At 41.8% G+C, this 13,970-nt stretch overlaps 1 protein-coding gene across 3 annotated transcripts in view; it reads right to left on the reverse strand.

The window, feature by feature from the left end:
* The window catches only part of SLC28A3 (solute carrier family 28 member 3), a 77,190-nt gene that overhangs the window by 45,079 nt on the left and 18,141 nt on the right, over window positions 1–13,970 (reverse strand). The window lies entirely within an intron of this gene.

Below are 13,970 nucleotides of genomic sequence, written 5' to 3' on the forward strand. Positions count from 1 at the left end.
ACTTTGACCCTAATCTTTGGCTGGACGTAGAACGTATAGGTTTATCCAAGATGAGATTTCCCAGCAGGCAGAGCGATGTTGACAAGGAGCTCCAGGAATTGCTGTGACGTTCCTTAATTTGTTCTAGGGTTTGGCATTACATAGCAAGTTTTAGGAGGTGTTTGATAATATACCTTGGGTGGAGGGTTTTATACTGCTCAAACAGATTAGATTGGTGATCTAGGTTGCTTATTTTCCATGTATTTAATATGTATATAAGACTGTGGTGGTAGTGGTGGTTTAGTCGCTAAATTGTGTCTGACTCTTATAACCCCATGGACTGTAACCTGCCAGGCTCCTCTGTCCATGGAAATTTCCCAGGCAAGAATACTGGAGTGGGTTGCCATTTCCTTCTCCAATATGTGTGTATCTATTTCCAAATCTCTGTCCACCTTTAATGCAAACTTCCTCAAAGTGTTATTCATGCTTTACAGCCTAGGCCCTAGGCATAGAAACTGGTTTTTAGCTGTACAGGCTAGTTGTATTTTCTCAATAGGATACCATAAAGGCCCACAGCAAAACAGACAGAGGACAAAGCAGACTGAGGGTCACCGCTTTCCTTGCTTTGATTTAATCCCTGTGTTTCCATACCAACACCTGAGACCTGAAGGACATTTGCCTGATTTATCTCTGTGTTTGTTTCCGAAGTACCTGGTGTTTGGCAGAAATGCTCTGTAGCTGTGCTGGGGGAGATATGTGCTTGGAGAGATATACAGTGGTCAACCACCCAGAGCTGGCTCCGACGTGACCACAGGAAGGCGCCTGCAAAGATGAAACCCGGAAGTATCCAAGAGTTATCTCTGCTTCATCACCCAAAGCGGGGATTTGTACTCTGCTAGGTGCAATTGGTGGAGAAGGAAATGGCAACGCTCCAGTGTTCTTGCCTGGAGAATCCCAGGGACCGGGGAGCCTGGTGGGCTGCCGTCCACGGGGTCGCACAGAGTCAGACACGACTGAAGCGACTTAGCGGCAGCAGCACCAGGTGCAACTGGTGCCGTGTGCAAAGGAGCATGAAGACTGAGCGTGCCCTGGTTGCCCTTGGAAATCTCCACCCCTTTCCTAGAGCCTGATGACCTGTCTACCTCCTGGTCCTGGGAATTCCCTGACTGCTCTCCCTCCGGGAAGAAGGTACCTTTAGAATGTGAGCTCCCCTTCTCTATTCTCTGGCAAAGCCTGTCTTGCTTGCACCAAACTCAGTTTCATTATTGGCAGCATAAACTTGGGCAGCAAAGAACTCCCCGACCAAGCCAGGAGTGTTTCAGTTTGACTAAACCCCCAAGAGGGGTGGCCTTGTGTCTAATTTGGTAATAGAAGCAACAACGTGGTACATTCTGAGAGGCAGGGACACCTTAAATATTGCCACGGATGTTGACGTCCCAATGCCTGCAATGAAAATGGGAATGTGATGTCATTTGGACTTGGGACTGGGTAAATCTGTATTTTACCCCCTGGACTCTGAGCTGAGAAGCCAGATACTCTGTCCTTTGTTCTCTGATGAGTACCAAGTGCCCAGCACAGTGCCAGGCTCAGAAGTGCTCAATGACTGTTTTAGAATCATACATTAACAGATAAAACAGTGTCTCTACAAGCGGTAACCCACCCGAAGTGACTCAGATGGTGAAGAATCCGCCTGCAATGCAGGAGACTGGGGTTTCATCCCAGGGTCAAGAAGATCCCCTGGAGAAGGGCATGGCATCCCACTCCAGTATTCTTGCCTGGAGAATCCCATGGACAGAGTAGCCTGGTGGGCTACAGACCATGGGTTAGCAAAGAATCCAACACAACTGAGCGACTAACACTAACCAGTGGTGGGGGCTAGCACAAGACTGCTCTCTCTCCTTCCTTAAGAAGGTCATCTTGTGTTCTGATATTCTTAGCCTTAAGTGTCTAAGTGAAGGTGTCAGTAATACATCTCCAATTTCGGCTGCTTTTCTGAGTTTCTTCAAGTGATCTAACCTTTCTGTATCCATTTCTCTGAAAATGGATAAGGACTAGACTCCAACCAGTCCATCCTAAAGGAGATCAGTCCTGGGTGTTCATTGGAAGGACTGATGCTAAAGCTGAAACTCCAATACTTTGGCCACCTCATGCGAAGAGTTGACTCATTGGAAAAGACCCTGATGCTGGGAGGGATTGGGGGCAGGAGGAGAAGGGGACGACAGAGGATGAGATGGCTGGATGGCATCACTGACTCGATGGACATGAGTTTGAGTGAACTCTGGGAGTTGGTGATGAACAGGGAGGCCTGGCGTGCTGCAATTCATGGGGTCGCAGAGTCAGACATGACTGAGCGACAACTATAGAGCAACTACTTCAAATAATAACTTAAAATTCCAAAATGCAATACAAATAGATCATAGGCAATGACTCAGCATAAATCTCAGGCAACTGCTTCTTGGGATATTGATAAATTATCTATATGAATTGTGGCTGCATTATGATTAAAAAGCTTGAGTTCCATAGTCACACTTGGGTTCAAATCCAGCCTTAATTTCTTGAGGCCTCATACTCTATTACATGGGAACACAGCATTCTTTACTTAACTAAGGGGGCTGTGTGGTCAGTCTGGTGCCACTCATAGTAAGTACTTTGAAAGTATTGACTTTCTTTTTTTTTTTTTTTTAACGTTAATTTTATGGTTTAGTTTGCTACTTGCTTGCTTGTTTTGGGGCATTTAGTCACTTTGTTCTCTTATTAAAATTCGGCTTGTAAAAGTCAACATCTGTTTTGTGAATCTAATTTTTTCAAATTACCATTATTACCCCCAACCCCACCACTTATCCACCTATCTATCTATCATCTATTTAAAAAATCTACAAATGTCAACTATTTTAAGACTATTCCTGGGACTTCCCTGGTGGACCAGTGATTAAGACACTGCCTTCCAAGGCCAGGGGCATGGGTTTGATCCTGGTTTGGAGAGCTAAGATCCCATATGTTTTGAGGTGCAGCCAAAATAAAATAAAAATTTTAAAAGGCCATTACTTCCTAATATTTTCTTCCAAGTTGCATGAGCATTGCCTTGGAATGGTTGCATTTTCAAAGGCAGTATTCCAGAAGCCTCTAAACTCTACCTATTGCTCCTGACCCTTTTGACTCATACAACGTCTGGCTCAAGTCTTGGGTTTACGTAATCCTTAATGTGAGGTGATGGGCACTGGCTAGACTGCTCCTCTGTGAAACATTTCAGTTCTTCCTGCCAAGCCTGTGTGGGTTGACAGATTGGGTGCAATATTGTGGGAGGCAAGCACCTGACCAGCCTGGGGCTCATTGTCACACTGCCCTGGCACAATCCTCTGTTACCTCTGAATGCTCTAGTGGGAGCTCTGAGTTGGGTGCAAGGTGTCAGGGCTACAGAACACTGATGACATTCTCCCCTCATGATCTTTGTGAGCCAGAGGCAAGGGGAACCTCTAAGGATAGAAATATAAGGAAAAGTAGAAACAGGCAGAGTTCTATACCTGGAGGAGAAAAATTAGAGGAAGGTTTTATTTGTTGGATTAAAAAGAATACTTTTAAGCATGCAAATACTCATGGACTATGACTTCTGTGAACTTTCTAAGAATGTTTTTTTGACATGGACCATTTTTAATGTCTGTATTGAATATATTACAAAACTGGTTCTGCTTTATGTGTTTTTTTTTTTTTTTTGCTTTTAAAAAAAATTATTTATTTATTTTAGTTGGAGGCTAATTACAATATTGTGGTGGTTTTTGCAATTCATTGACATGAATTAGTTTTTTGGCCATGAGATATGTGGGCTCTTAACTCTCTAGCCAGGGGACGAACTTATACCCGGTGCGTTGGAAGGCGAAGTCTTAACCACTGGACCACCAGGAAGTCCCTGGTGAGCTTTGTTGAGGAAACTTCTCAAGGAAAAAATAGCCAAATGGAGAAATTTTGGCAAAATAAGTGACAGTATGTTTTGAATCTATTTTTAATGAATCAAAACCCCAAACAATTTAGGGATTAAGATTCCAGAACAAATTATAAACATTATAACCCCTACTAATGGAGAAAAAATGATCAGAGCACCGCTTGAGGGAGGAGGAAATAAAAAGATCAATGATAGGCTAAGTAGGCCTGTTTCCTCAACGTTTAATTTCTGGAACTGGAAGAGATTTTAAGTAGCAGTGTTTAAAGTAGAAAGGTAAATGCTAAAACATATATAGTTAGCCAAAATCAAGTGATGGAAGAGAAGGAAATAAAATAATGGAAAGTAGAAAATATACAAATTCTGTGATCATTCACAATTTTAAGTTGGTTATAAAAGGAACCATTAAAATAAACAAACAAATACATCTTCAGAAGAAACCAAACAAAAATAAACCAAACCAAACAATGAAAAGATTAAAAAAAAATTACAACCTGAAATATGATGAGAGGAGTTTTTTTTTTTTTTTGAAAGTCGCTCAGTTGTGTCTGACTCTTTGTGATAGTATGTGGTCCATGGAATTCTCCAGGCCAGAATACTGGAGTGGATAGCCTTTCCCTTCTCCAGGGGATCTTCCCACCCCAGGGATTGAACCCAGGTCTCCCACATTGCTGGCAGATTCTTTACCAGCTGAGTCACAAGGGAAAACCAAGTATACTGGAGTGGGTAGCCTATCCCTTCTCCAGCGGATCTTCTAGACCCAAGAATTGAACTGGGGTCTCCTGCATTGCAGGAGGATTCTTTACCAACTGAGCTATCAGGGAGAAGAGCTAAGAGCAAGCAAATCAGTTTGAGTCAGATAGAATAACAGAACACAACCATATACTGAAAATGACTCAGTGGTCATCATCTTAATCAATCCAGGCTGAATAGAGCACAAGAAATTCAATGACTATGTCCAAAAAAATACCAGTGGTCAAGGTACACTCACACTCTTTAATGTATGGCCATCTATATACAAGTGGCATGGATTAATAAGGGAAACAGGGAGAAAAATTTAGACATGTTTAGAAAGACATTGAGAGAACACTTTCAGTCTATGAGAAATCAAATGGGAAAGCAAGGATAAAGGAAAACCAAAATAACAGAGAATAGAAATCTAACATCTCTTGAACTCCAATAAAAAATATATATTGTGGCTGAGATGGCTAGTTGTCCCCCAAATCTATTCTTCCCCATTTCCTTTAGAAACACAACTCTGAATTTTAGCAGAACCTATGATTTCCCAGAAAAAGGCATGTTTCCTAACCTTCCAGCAGTTCTGATGAAGTCTGCCTTTGTGACTGAAGCTATGTACAACTTCTGGGAGCTGTTCTAGGGCAGGACAGTGGGTGGAGCTGACATAGCCATTTCAGAATGCTTTTAAAAACATAAAATTAAATATATAGGATTAAAAGGAAGCCAATTATATTGAAATACCAGTTATTAAAATATTGAAATTAATTTGTGATAGGATAACATATATGCATCTCTATTAACACATTATAAAACAAGGAAAAAAAAACCCAACAAGGTCCAGTGGCAAGTTCCAATAACCACATTAATTTCAATGCCATGGATGCAAATTATGTAACAGATATGAATTCTTTTTTCTACTTGTATTTACTAACTCACTGTAGTGAGGCTCCTGTCACATACATTTCAAACATGAGGTTTGATCTCCCCTTGATTTATGGAGTGGAATGTGCTCCTTTCTCATCAGGCCTGTTGGGAAGGTTTCCCTGCCCACTCTCCAGCTGATGTATCTCTTAGTTATGAAGCCACCATAAATGAACACATCTGGGAGAATATGGACCTTTTTTAAAAAATCTTATTTGTCCCTGGAGGTCCTGGTTTTATGTCTGATTCTATTCACCTTGCTGCTGCTGCTGCTGCTGCTGCTGCTGCTAAGTCACTTCAGTCGTGTCCGACTCTGTGCGACCCCATAGACGGCAGCCCACCAGGCTTCTCCATCCCTGGGATTCTCCAGGCAAGAACACTGGAGTGGGTTGCCATTTCCTTCTCCAATGCATGAAAGTGAAAAATGAAAGTGAAATCACTCAGTCATGTCTGACTCTTCGTGACCCTACCAGGCTCCTCCATCCATAGGATTTTCCAGGCAAGAGTACTGTAGTGGGTTGCCATTGCCTTCTCCGTCTATTCACATTAACATCCAGTAAATTTACTAGTGAGATAAATCACATAATGCCCAGGAATGAAGAACTTTGCGTTTGATTCTTATAGATTCTTGAAATAAGGAGAAAATGATTGATGGTTAAGCTTCCTGCTTAATTGTCTGAGGCTGACATCATATGATTTTTCTAAATGACTTTTTTTCTATCAGAAATCATCAGAGTCCTGCTGCTGCTGCTGCTGCTAAGTCGCTTCAGTCGTGTCCGACTCTGTGCGACCCCATAGACGGCAGCCCACCAGGCTCCTCTGTCCCTGGGATTCTCCAGGCAAGAACACTGGAGTGGGTTGCCATTTCCTTCTCCAATGCATGAAAGGGAAAAGTGAAAGTGAAGTCGCTCAGTCGTGTCCGACTCCTTGCGACCCCATGGACTGCAGCCTACCAGGCTCCTCCGTCCATGGGATTCTCCAGGCAAAAGTACTGGAGTGGGGTGCCATTGACTTCTCCTAGGTTATATTTAAAAGATGAAATGTAGATTATTTTCCAGTGTAATTCTGGAACCTGACTAGACCAAGCTCAGGTAGACTGGAGAGTGGTTGTTGCATGCAACGTCCACTTGGTGGTGCCACTCCCCTGATGCTGCTAGATAGAGGTGCCACGAAGGCCAACCCAAGGGCCCCCTCTGACTCTGGCAGTCTGGAAGCTGGAACCTGGTAAAAACCATTACTGTGACCTCATGTTTATATACTCTGAATGCTTACTTAATATCCTGTCTAGGGTGATTATATCTAATAAATAAATCCAGTCATTGGTAAAAAGCATTCTGAGATCACTGACCAAATTTGGGCCAAATTGAATACCAAAAAGTAAAAAATAAGAATAAAGTCTGTAACTTACTCACGCCAAAAAATAAGGTGGAATGACAGATGGATAAAGGACAGCGTAGATGAAGAAATATGTGATAAATTGCAGTAAAATACAGATTGTAGGTGATGTGTTCACTACAAAACTCTCAACTTTTCTGTATGTTTGAAAATTTTCATAATATGATGTTCGTAATTAATTATAAGATGATGAATAAAAAGGAATATTAGTCCATAGTGATATTCAAAAAGAGAGAAAAAAGAAAAAAAGGGAAGTTCATTCTTTTCAAAAGAAAAGAATAAGGTAAGGAATATTGACAAAATTAAAGTCAACATTTTGCAAATCCTAAGGTAATAATTGATTGAGGAAAAGGTCATCAATGGATGCAGAAACCGTGGGGTGAAATGTACTGGGGACCTGAAGAATCACTGCTCAGATCACTTACTAACTAGAAAGAGAAAAATGTAACTTCATAATGGAATAGTCTACCAAGTTATCCCAATAGTGGAGTTAAATTTCTCTAGCACACATATGTGTATGTTTTCCTTTTTTCACATATGGTTTCTAGATCCTGGAACTAGTTAAAAGTCATATACATGTAGAATTGTACTCTCCTAGACATCACTGCCCTTCTGCTGAGCTATCTTTCACTCTTTTCTTAGTTTCTGATATCTGTACTTGATAATGTGTGATTATTTCAGCCTGGTTCCAATTTTCTATTACTGTTTCTTTTGCCTTTCTTTGACTTAAGTTGATTGTTTAAATATTTGAGGTCACTCCCATAAGAACTCCTAAGATATACTTGAGAGGGAGAGTCTCAAGACACCCACAGAGCAGCTAATCCTAGGAACAATAATATGACAACTTCTGTACTTCTTATTCTGGGTCAGGCACAGGGCTCTGTGCTTTCCCAGGAACTACCGTACTCAACCCCCTTTGCTCTTGATTTTCTAACATTTGCATCTTCAATAATTTTTTTTGTTATGTGAAGTCAAGAATTCTTCTTCCATTAAAAACCAGTTTTCTATCTGCACTTACTGGTTGCTATGGTCTGAATGTTTGTGTCCCCTCAAAACTCATTATGTTGAAATTCTAACCCTCAAAGATGATGGTATTAGGAAGTGGGGCCTTCAAGAGTTGCTTGAGTCATGAGGGTGGAGCCCTAATGATTGGGAATAATTAGTGCCCTTGTGAAAGTAAGCGCACAGAAATCCCTACCCCTTCCACTACACAAGGACACAGGGATTTCAAGGGTGCTGACTATAAAACAGGAAGAAGGCTCACAATAGAACCATGACTATGCTGACACCCTGATCTTGGGCTTCCAGTCTCCAGATATAAATTTCTGTTATCTTTAAGCTACTGAGTTTGTGGTATTTTGTTACAACAGCCTGATTAGATAAGATACTGGTTTTCCGTTTTGCCTCATGTTCATTCTTTAACCCATGCTGAACTGGCTTTCATTCCTACCATGCTAGAAATCACCCTTGCTAAAGTAAATCAATGGTTTCCATTTCCCTAAGTCCAGTTTTCATCGTACACAATGGACCAGGTACTCTTTGAAACGTTCTTGTCCCTGACTTCTGTGATCACATTTTGTTAGTTCTCCCCTACCATCTGGGCTTCTTCTTTTGTACTGTATAAGCCTTTTCACTCAACTCTTTACTGTTATGTACAGTTCCTTGGGGCTCCCTCCCAAGCACTCTCATCTACTCCTTAAACAAATACTTACTGTGCACCTACTATGGCAGAGACACTGTATTAGTTACTCGGCATTGCATATACAGCCCCTCTTCTTAGGAAGTTTAGAGGGAAGTGAAAGTGAAGTCACTCAGTCTTTGTGACCCCAAGGACTGTAGCCTACCAGGCTCCTCTATCCACGGGATTTTCCAGGCAAGAGTACTGGAGTGGGTTGCCATTTCCTTCTCCAAAGCTGTCAACCATAAATTATTTAACTGATCATTTCATTATAGTCAGTATGCCAGCTAGTGATAGGGCTCAGTTGCTCAGTCATGTCCGACTCTTTGCGGCCCCGTGGACTGTAGACTGCTAGGCTCCTCTGTCCATGGGGTTACCCAGGCAAGAATGCTGGAGGGGTTGCCATTTCCTCCTCCAGAGGATCTTTCTGACCCAGGGATCAAATGTGTCTCCTACATTGGTGGGTGGATTCTTTATCACTAGAAACACCTGAGAAGCCCCATAGTTGGTATAAGGACTATTGGAAAGTTCAAGGTACCACTTCAACAGGTTAACTGGAATAAATGTGGCTTTGTCTGAAATTCCAAAGATTCAACCCATTTAATCACAGGGGGAACCAGAAATGCTCTTATAAGCAAAACATCTTCTCACATTTGAGAAAAAAATTAATAAACAAGAATAAAATCTTTTTGAATTTATCAGTTGAAATTGAGGTTCTTCTTACTCTCATTTCCTTCTCTGAAGTGTTTCACTAGGTAAATCTCTAGTCTGTCTGAAGAGATCAAAATTTAGGTGGCGAAGTGATTGCAGATTGTGTTTTGTTTATAAAAATGCTTCTACCTTGTGCCACGAGGCTGCTGGTGGAATTTCGGTAGGGCTCCTGATTGTCAAAGATCAAAAGATTAAGACATGTTGGCTATCTATATTTTGTTGCAACTTTTAAATGTACTTTGAACTTCCAAACCACATCATTCCAGCCTGATAGGACAAATATTCTTGGATCTTTGATTAAAACCTGGAATGATAGCTCAGTTCAGGTCAGTCGCTCAGTCGTGTCTGACTCTTTGCGACCCCATGAATCGCAGCACGCCAGGCCTCCCTGTCCATCACCAACTCCCAGAGTTCACTCAGACTCTCATCCATCAAGTCAGTGATGCCATCCAGCCATCTCATCCTCTGTCGTCCCCTTCTCCTCCTGCCCCCAATCCCTCCCAGCATCAGAGTCTTTTCCAATGAGTCAACTCTTCGCATGAGGTGGCCAAAGTACTGGAGTTTCAGCTTCAGCATCATTCCCTCCAAAGAAACCCCAGGGCTGATCTCCTTCAGAATGGACTGGTTGGATCTCCTTGCAGTCCAAGGGACTCTCAAGAGTCTTCTCTAGCACCACAGTTCAAAAGCATCAATTCTCGGCGCTCAGCTTTCTTTATAGTCCAACTCTCACATCCATACATGACCACAGGAAAAACCATAGCCTTGACTAGACGGACCTTTGTTGGCAAAGTAATGTCTCTGCTTTTCAACATGCTATCTAGGTTGGTCATAACTTTCCTTCCAAGGAGTAAGCGTCTTTTAATTTCATGGCCGCAGTCACCATCTGCAGTGATTTTGGAGCCCAAAAAAATAAAGTCTGACACTGTTTCCACTGTTTCCCCTCTACTTCCCATGAAGTGATGGGACCGGATGCCATGATCTTTGTTTTCTGAATGTTGAGCTTTAAGCCAACTTTTTCACTCTCCACTTTCACTTTCATCAAGAAGCTTTTTAGTTCCTCTTCACTTTCTGCCATAAGGGTGGTGTCATCTGCATATCTGAGGTTATTGAGATTTCTCCTGGCAATCTTGATTCCAGCTTGTGCTTCTTCCAGCCCAGTGTTTCTCATGATGTACTCTGCATATAAGTTAAATAAGCAGGGTGGCAATATATAGCCTTGACATACCCCTTTTCCTATTTGGAACCAGTCTGTTGTTCCATGTCCAGTTCTAACTGTTGCTTCCTGACCTGCATACAGATTTCTCTAGAAGGCAAAAAAATAAAATCACCTTCTCCTTATCCCAACTGTAATAACATTGTGACTCCATCAAGAGTTCTATCAATGTTGAAGCCCAAGTGGTTGTTGGTTCTGGTATTAGAACTCAAGTTGGAATTACATAATTCTTTGAAATTTGGGGTCTGTATTATTTATTATACATGGCCTAAAAACATTGTTCTGTCTCTGTTATTACCTGTCACCCACACTTCTAGGGTTTGTTGTTGTGGTTCTTGTTGTTATTTTTGTTGTTAACCTGTCCTCTCAGAGTTCTGGGCCTTCTTGGTTCTTTCTTCTCCCTATCTAGACAGTTTCAATTTTAGAATGATTCACATTCTAAGAGGTAATTTGTTATACATTTCCTATGCCTTATGGCATCGAATGGAGAAGGCAATGGCACCCCACTCCAGTACTCTTGCCTAGGAAATCCCATGGATAGAGGAGCCTAGTAGGCTACAGTCCATGGGGTTGCAAAGAGCCGGACACGAGTGAGCGACTTCACTTTCACTTTTCACTTTCATGTATTGGAGAAGGAAATGGCAACCCACTCCAGTGTCCTTGTCTGGAGAATCCCAGGGACAGAGGAGCCTGGTGGGCTGCCATCTATGGGGTCTCACAGAGTTGGACACGACTGACGCGGCTTAGCAGCAGCAGCAGCAGCAGCAGCAGCAGCAGCATGGCATCCAAACACCAAATGAAAGGATAAACACCCCCTTCCCCCTTTTATAAACAGCACCCACACAGATATCCATGTATAATAAAGCTCCACATATTCAGAGCTGTGGCTATTAATAAGGTGGCATTTTCAATTGGTGACAAAGCTGATGTAACTCGAGTAAGAGTGTCTCATTTAGTAATGACATCAGAACCTCTTCGTGAAATTTTGGGCTGTGTAAAGTAATTTTAAAAGGGTGCATAAGTCAGTATAGTAGAGGGGTCCTGTTCAGTTCAGTTCAGTCGCTCAGTTGTGTCTGACTCTTTGCAACCTCATAAACTGCAACATGCCAGGCCTCCCTGTCCATCACCAACTCCCAGAGTCCACCTAAACCCATGTCTATTGAGTCGGTGATGCCATCCAACCATCTTATCCTCTGTCGTCCCCTTCTCCTCCTGCCTTCAATTTTTCACAGCATCAGGGTCTTTTCAAATGAGTCAGTTCTTCGCATCAGGTGGCCAAAGTACTGGAGTTTCAGCTTCAACATCAGTCCTTCCAATGAACACCCAGGACTGATCTCCTTTAGGATGGACTGGTTGGATCTCCTTGCAGTCCAAGGGACTCTCAAGAGTCTTCTCCAACACTACAGTTCAAAAGCATCAATCCTTCTGCGCTCAGTTTCTTTACAGTCCAACTCTCACATCCATACAAGACCATGTAAATGTAAAGGCATCTAAACTTGCTAGGAACGCTAATTGCCACTTGAAGCCATGGGTAGACAGTGGCTCTTCTCTAAACCACATTTTAGCAATTGCGTTTTTTTCCTGATTATATTTGTAACGTACTTTGAAGGAAATGGCACCCCACTCCAGTACTCTTGCCTGGAAAATCCCATGGACAGAGGAGCCTGGTAGGCTGCAGTCCATGGGGTCGCAAAGAGTCGGACACGACTGAGCGACTTCACTTTCACTTTTGATGTTTATGCTGATGAGTTTTTAATGTACTTTTGGAGATATTTCAGTCTTGTGTACTCTTCTGACATCAGAAAAGTACTCCTGGTTGTTTGTAGTCTTATTGTATAATCAGCCTACCACAGGCTTTCATGTACAGCAAAGTAATTAATATTGTGAAAGAGTAAAGTACTTCTGCTATAAAAGCAATTTGAAAAATGAGAAATTATTTAAAATGGTTACAGAATACAAGTTAATTTCCTTTCCCTACTTCAGTCTGCTTTACCAGCAAAAGGATCACTTATTTGTCATTGTGAAATTCTTAGAAAATGTGTTTAATCCTCTTAAATACACTCAATACTAAAAAATCTGTATTTCTTATTTTGGTAAGTATGGTAAGTTCTGTTGGGTACAGAGTACAAGGTGCAATCAAAGGATGGTGAGGACCTTTCCCACTGTATCTCTTGAGCTGTCTGATTTTTTTCTCCAGTGTTTTGTTTTACACAGGTTTTGAATTTCTTAACTTTTATTGTGTCTACTAAATACTGCATATATACTATTCTGATTGTTTACTACCAGTAAAAGACCTGTTAATCATACACACAGAAAAATTACAATTAAGTATGGTCTAATACTTATACAAAAACTGTGAAGACTATAACACTTGTCTGTGAAGCAATTTGGTCAGACAAATCACTAAATGACTTTATTCTTTCCATTAATTTCTTAATTTCATTTCTAAAATTAACAGCAGAAAACATAGCTTCAGCTCTTCATTAATGTCTATTATTGGAGAAAGACAGAGTAAGAAGGAAGAAAAGGGAAAGAGGGAAGAAGAGATGTGGGTGGTATCAAGAGACATTGGATATCATTAATGATACCTTCATCTTGTAACTTCATCTTGTCATACCTTGAGTATCCCCTAAGCTATGCAAAATCCTGCTTTGTTTTTGCAATGATTGGTTTATATAGTGGGTATTCCTTGGGACCTTCCTGCAAGTTCAGTGAAACCAACCCCAAGTCTACTTTCAGTTCCTGTTTCAGCCACTCTCCAGCCCTCTTCGTGTAAAGGTGTGTTTCAGGGACTTCCACGGTGGTCCAGTGGTTAGGACTCTGAGCTTCCACTGCAGGGGGCCCAGATTCAATCCCTGGTCAGGGAACTAAGATCCCACAAGCTATTCGGTGTGGGAAAACAACAACAACAACAACAAAGCAGGTTGTTTTATGCTAAAGCCTGAATCACCTGCAGGATAAAGTCTGGGTTAGTCATGCCTGATTCTTGAGTTACTGTGGGGAGTTATGGTCATTTATTTCTAAATATTATCCTTACTTAGAATCCAGTATTTTATGCTACTACTGCTACTAAGTCGCTTCAGTTGTGTCCAACTCTGTGTGACTCCACAGACGGCAGCCCACCAGGCTCTGCTGTCCCTGGGATTCTTCAGGCAAGAACACTGGAGTGGGTTGCCATTTCCTTCTCCAATGCATGAAAGTGAAAAGTCAAAGTGAGGTCACTCAGTCGTGTCCTACTGTTCGTGACCCAATGGACTGCAGCCTACCAGGCTCCTCTGTCCATGGGATTTTTATAGCATATCATTATGTCGTAGGCATTTGACTTTGCTCACAATTGGAAAAATTTTGGTTTTTGGCTTCCCTGGTAGCTCAGCTGGTAAAGAATCTGCCTGCAGTGCGGG

Source organism: Bos grunniens, chromosome 8, assembly GCF_055505025.1.
Source record: "Bos grunniens cultivar Pamir isolate PY7600 chromosome 8, Bosgru_T2T1.0, whole genome shotgun sequence".
Lineage (NCBI taxonomy): Eukaryota > Metazoa > Chordata > Mammalia > Artiodactyla > Bovidae > Bos > Bos grunniens.